Source organism: Aethalodelphis obliquidens, unplaced genomic scaffold (genome assembly GCF_003676395.1).
Source record: "Aethalodelphis obliquidens isolate GAN/ISIS:26980383/991018 unplaced genomic scaffold, ASM367639v1 scaffold109, whole genome shotgun sequence".
Taxonomy (NCBI): Eukaryota; Metazoa; Chordata; class Mammalia; order Artiodactyla; family Delphinidae; genus Aethalodelphis; species Aethalodelphis obliquidens.
The window spans coordinates 1859568-1865602 of NW_020838053.1; the positions used below are offsets into that span (position 1 = coordinate 1859568).

At 44.5% G+C, this 6035-nt stretch overlaps 1 pseudogene; it reads left to right on the forward strand.

Annotated features, from left to right (window-relative positions):
- The first annotated feature begins 4484 nt into the window (after positions 1–4484).
- Positions 4485–5199, forward strand: LOC113614964 (ferritin light chain pseudogene; annotated as a pseudogene).
- Positions 5200–6035: the final 836 nt, after the last annotated feature.

Below are 6035 nucleotides of genomic sequence, written 5' to 3' on the forward strand. Positions count from 1 at the left end.
ACCCCTGATCACTACCTCCTTCCCTATACTCCCATCACCTCCCACTCTCCCCAACATATGTGTATGTGTTTGAGACATAACATACCTGTCTTACAGATAGAGAAACTACAAACTTTGGAGGTGTGTTACTTGGGTTCTCGGAAGCTGATGATGGGAGCCAGGCTGATGCACTGTCTGATCAATTTCACATCTTGCTTCTCATGCTTGAGAAGCCCAGGTCTTAAGGCAAAGTTGAGCTAGAGCCTGGAGCTGAAGGAGGCTGAGCTGGCTCACAGCACAGATCACCAGAGACTGTGATTGAATAACATTGGGGAGATACATGATTTTTGCCTCCAAAATCCTTTTGGTTTACGCTTCTCTGTGATGCCCTCCCTCACCTCATTCCTTTGAACTATACACCATGATTTCTACTGTACTAGGAAGAACAGTCACACCAAAAATATGGGGAAAAACAAAAGAAGTTACTTTCTGGCTATTAAGCTTCTGTAAACTTGGCATAAATAATAGGTTTAGAAAAAGAATTGTCTGGTCCATTTTCTAGACAGAGAGAGAGAGATGAAAACTAAAATCTCTCAACTAGCAAGTTAGAAGACAGTAGGAAAGGAAACAAGAAAGTTAGATCCCAGCTTGGGTTTCTGAGAAGGACCCTGTCACCTACCTACCTTGGCCTGTCTCCTGGTCACAGGCATTACTGGGAAATGTAGAACAATTCTGATAGATTTGAAGACCAGGGGGAGATAGGAATCGAGGTAGGCTTCCTGTAAAGAATCTTCACAGGGGTTTCTTACACTTCTGAGGTATCAAGCAGCAGCTGAAGAGAAAGCGAGCCACAAAGTAAGTCAAAGAAGAAAGGGCCTGAGACAATGAACCACGTGCTTCCTGGGGCCCCAGAGTGGCTGGGAGAGCAGCCGGGTTTTCCTCTATCCACTTCCTCCAAATGAGCCAAGGAGTAGATGTGGAGAATATAATGGAGAGAGGAAAGGAATCAGAACACCAGAAGAGGTTTCTCAGTCTTGACAAGGGGTTCCCACAGTGGAAAGCCCTGTGGACAGGGGGCCAATGTGGATGCAGAGATCTCAGTGGAGGCCCACGTGCAAGGATGATGACAACCAAGAAGGAGATGTAGTAAGGTACATCTCTGCATGTGTATGATTACAGATTCCCAGACACCTGTCTCCATCCCAACGTGAATATGCACTCTCAAAATTACAAGCCAACTTGGGAGAAGGAAAGATAAGAGAGAATTTATAATTTACTGACTGTAAACTCAAAATGACTGAATCTACTTTAGGCGGACTAAGTTTGCTTTTCAGGGATCAGGTAAATCGGGGGATAAAAATAGAACTGATAGCTACAAAAGATGCAGTTACATTTCTTAAACCCAAGGAACTGGTTTAATACCTACTATGACTTTTTTTGTCTTGTAATACCAGAATATGACAGCCATTGGGCCATATGCCATAATCCATTCTACCGGAACCATACTTCAGAGTCATTTGAATAGGGGTCTTGTGTGCATCAGGGAAGACCAAGGACACAGGCATACACCCAAATGCCCAGAAAACTTTACAAAGTACTTTTAATCTAGCAGAAGTTTGGTCATGGTAGTGACAATGACATCAGTGATGACTGTAAACACTCCAGATATAAAATCCTCAGGAGTAGGAAATACTTTGAGACCTTAGTATTGATGTAGAACATCTATGGCGTTTTTATCTCAAGACTTGGAACTGTTTTATCTCCAATCTATACCTCTTTCCCGAACTCCAGATTCATATACTATTGCCTTTGACACCCCTGCTTGGGCGTCTAATAGATATCTCAACTTAGCACATCTAAAACTGAACCTGTGAGCTCCACCCTACTCCCAACACTCTGCCAAACCTACAGAACCTGCAGTCTTCCTCCGCATCTCAGGTTATGACAACCCCACCCTTAAGGTTGCTCAATTTAAAAATCTTGAAATCACTCTCGACTCCACTCTTTTCTCTCACACACACCTAATTAGGATTGTTGTCTTTTTTTTTTTTTTGCGGTACGCAGCCTCTCACTGCTGTGGCCTCTACTGCTGTGGAGCACAGGCTCCGGATGCTCAGGCCCAGCAGCCATGGACCACGGGCCCAGCCGCTCCGTGGCACATGGGATCCTCCCGGACCGGGACACGAACCCGTGTCCCCTGCATCGGCAGGCGGACTCCCAACCACTGCACCACCAGGGAAGCCCAGGATTGTTGTCTTTACCTTCAAAATATATCCAGAATCCAACCACTTCTTACCATCTTCTGCTACTACTCTTATCTAAACCATCTCTCACTGGGATACTTCAGTTGCCCACTACGGTCTCCCTCCTTCCACCCTTGCCTTTCCCAACAGTCTACACTTCACACAGCAGTCAGAATAATTCTTTTAAAGTGTAAGTCATACCATGTCACCCTCTGTTCAAAACTCTCCAATGGCTCCCATCTCATGCAGATAAAAGCTCAAAATCCCAGACTTCTTTGCTGTACTTTGAACACATCAGGCATGTTCCTGCCTTAGGGCTTTGCATGGGTTCAAACCTCTCCCTGGAACGCTCTTCTCTCAGATATCCATATGGCTGAGCATCCTACTTTTGCAAGTATTTGCTGAAATATCACCTTTTAAAATTAGGCCTCTGAAATTGCATCCTGCCACTCTTGTTCTATAGTCCTAATCTCTTTTCCTGTCTGGATTTTTTCCCCTTTAAGATTTATCACCTTTCCATATACCATAATTTATTGAGTACTATGTTTATTGCTTGTTTGCTCCCTCTTCTCACTAGAATATAAGCTCTACAACGGCAGGGATTCTTGCCCTGTTTTGTTTTTTGATGTACCCCAGGCACCTAGAAAAGGCACATGGTAGGCATTCAATAAATACTGGATGAACAAATGAGTGAAGATCGCTGGATACAAAATGTTAGCACTAAAAGGGATGCTAGAGTTTTTCTGGCCTAAATCCTCTTTTTTTAGATTAAGAAAATTTAAATTGCTTCCCTGGAAGATGAAGATATTTGTCTAAGAAAATGCCATGAGTGGCTTCCAAATTCTCTTGTTTTGTGTTTCAGTTATTATATCTGGAGGCTTCCATCCTTGATCTTGAAATGATGTTATTATGCATTTTTTTCCTTCTGGACTTTAAATGAAAATAGAAGATTTAACCATATTCCTTAGTTCATGGGGCAGAGAAAGCAGCAGCACCTGGGAACACTGCGTAGTACCTGACTGGGTTTATTCCTGGATTCACGTGAGCTATCTCTAGAGGGCTGTCAGAAATACGTGTATGTGTGTGTGCAAGAGTGTGTGTGTGTGTGTGTGTGTGTGCATGGGTGTGTGTGTATACGTGTGTGCATGGGTGTTTGGGGTGGTAGTACAAGAGAACAAGTCCTGAGTAAACTGCTCAGAAAAGCAAAGTTTCATGTTCTAGGTGTGAACAGTTCTTGAGGAAGCTCCCAGCACTTTTAGTAGAGAATAATTGCAATCTTTAAAGTAAATATATAGTGGAGCTACAGTTTCTCATTTTTGAGAAAAGAAAATGGGGTTAGAGGTTTAAGGATTTACCTGGTATTTTTCAGTCAGAAAGTTGTAGAACCAAAAACTGAACCTGAGTCACTAGAGTCCTAGACGCTACCTTTTAATATTATGGTGTGTTCTCACATGGGATGATGTGTCCACCCCTAGGAATTTCAGGGTTACCCACCAGAGCCAGGAACTGGGTGATGGGGGGACATTTTCTCCACAAGGCAAAGCTGTGGCTCTTAAGGCACTGTGCAACAGTGGGGAAATGTCAAAGTTATTAATTTTTATAAAATATGTTAATGGGATTCCCATTACTTCCTCTCTCGTTATTCGGTGTTGCCTTTCTGTTTCTCTGACACTTAACTCTGAGGATGTGACACTAAAAATATCAGGGCCTGCAGGCTCCCTGACCCTTAGATCCTTTTCTTCCAACAGCTGGGACATTTGACCCTTGCCAGCAGGCTCTGCTTCAGAGTCAGGGCAAATCATTCCCCCCCAACACACATTTTTTTAATACTTAAAAAAAGGTCATATCCATGAAAGTGTGTAGGACACAGTAAGCCTTTTTTTAATACCCTTCTTCTCCTCTTTGGAACTTCTCAAATTCTCTAAATATGGAAGAGTTGTATAAAGTTTATCACTTGGGAATTAGAGAAAAACTTTAAATCTCCAAGGGCACATCTACAAAATAAGTCTCAGAAAATGCCCAATTAGCTATTCAGAGCTAGTCCAAAGTAAGCAGATATGAGCCTGTAGTAGGCATTTCTAATTGGTTACAGCACTCATTCTTTTTATCTGTACTCTTCCCTTTAAGATAAGGTGTAGCCCAGAAACACTGTCATCTGAACATTCTGGGATCCATTACCAATGATCTGGAGTTAGCATAGGAAATGAAAGCTATTTTCCATCCTTGCCCAAGTTCATCAAGATAGATATTCAGGCATTGCGCTCAGCGGTTCCCCGGATCAGTCTCTTGCTTCAACAGTGTTTGGACGGAACAGACCCAGGGTCGCCCTTTCCTCCAGCCTCCGACCACCCCCCAACCTTCGGAGTCAGCCACTCATCTATCCTCGGTCACCGGGACCAGCCAACACCATTTTCTGAGCCGAACTCCTTATTACCGATCAACCATGAGCTCCCAGATTCGTCAGAATTATTCCACCGAGGTGGAGGCTGCCGTCAACCGCCTGGTCAGCATGCATCTGCGGGCCTCCTACACCTACCTCTCTCTGGGCTTCTATTTCGACCGCGACGATGTGGCTCTGGAGGGCGTGGGACACTTTTTCCGCGAACTGGCCGAAGAGAAGCAGGAGAGCGCCCAGCGTCTCTTGAAAATGCAAAACCAAGCGGCGGCCGCGCCCTCTTGCAGGACGTGCAGAAGCCATCTCAAGATGAGTGGGGTAAAACCCAGGACGCTATGGAAGCCGCCATTAACATGGAGAAGAACCTGAATCACGCCCTTCTGGATCTGCATGCCCTGGGTTGTGCCCGCGCAGACCCCCACCTCTGCGACTTCCTGGAGAGCCACTTCCTAGATGGGGAGGTGAAACTCATCAAGAAGATGGGCGACCACCTGACCAACCTCCGAAGGCTGGCTGGTCCGCAGGCTGGGCTGGGCGAGTATCTCTTTGAAAGGCTCACCCTCGAGCACGAATAGGAGTCTCTGAAGTCCGGCGGCCTCTGAGGAGCCCCTCTGGCGTCAGAGCTTCTGCCTGAAGCCCCGCTCTGCAGCCACTAGGCAGCTTTTTAACCATCCTGGGGCCCTCTCCCAAGACGTGGACCAAATGGAAACAATAAAGCTTTTTGCAGAAAAAAAAAAAAAAAGATATTCAAATGAACCCTAATGTATAGCAATTCTTCATTGATCCTGTTTGATGATTTTTATCTGGATAGGTTAGTCTTTAACAGGTTTAAGTGAGTCAAATGTGCCGAGACTCAAAAAAGGTGAGGTCAGAAAATGTAGGACCTTGGACCACAGTCCCCATAGAGGCAGTACCTTGGAAAGAATTATTAAACCATGCTAAGGCAGCACCGAGCCAGTCCACACAAACACTTGTTAAAGGGGGGAGATGTTTTGTAAACCAGAATGAGGAACCAGAGAGCTTGGAGTGCAAGCAGGGCATCAGATCAGAATCACCAGGGATGGGCAAAATGTGGGCCAGGATGAGGAGGTCACATGCCGAGAAGTGGCACTCCTGCCAGCATATCTTCTATGCGTGTTCCTACTTGTGGAGCTTAGGCTGCCCCTTCACATCCCAGGTTGCTGCTGCAAAAATATTTTGAATTAATTAACCCTAAATATTTCCTCTGTTAATCTTTTCATGCATCTGATCCCAGAACATTTGTTAAAGAATCTGGAGACTTATTTTTTTTAGAATTTATTTTATTCAAGTATAGGTGATTTACAGTGTTGCGTTTATTTCTGCAGTACTGCAAAATGATTCAGTTACACATATATATACACTCTTTTTCATATTCTTTTCCATTATGGTTCATCACA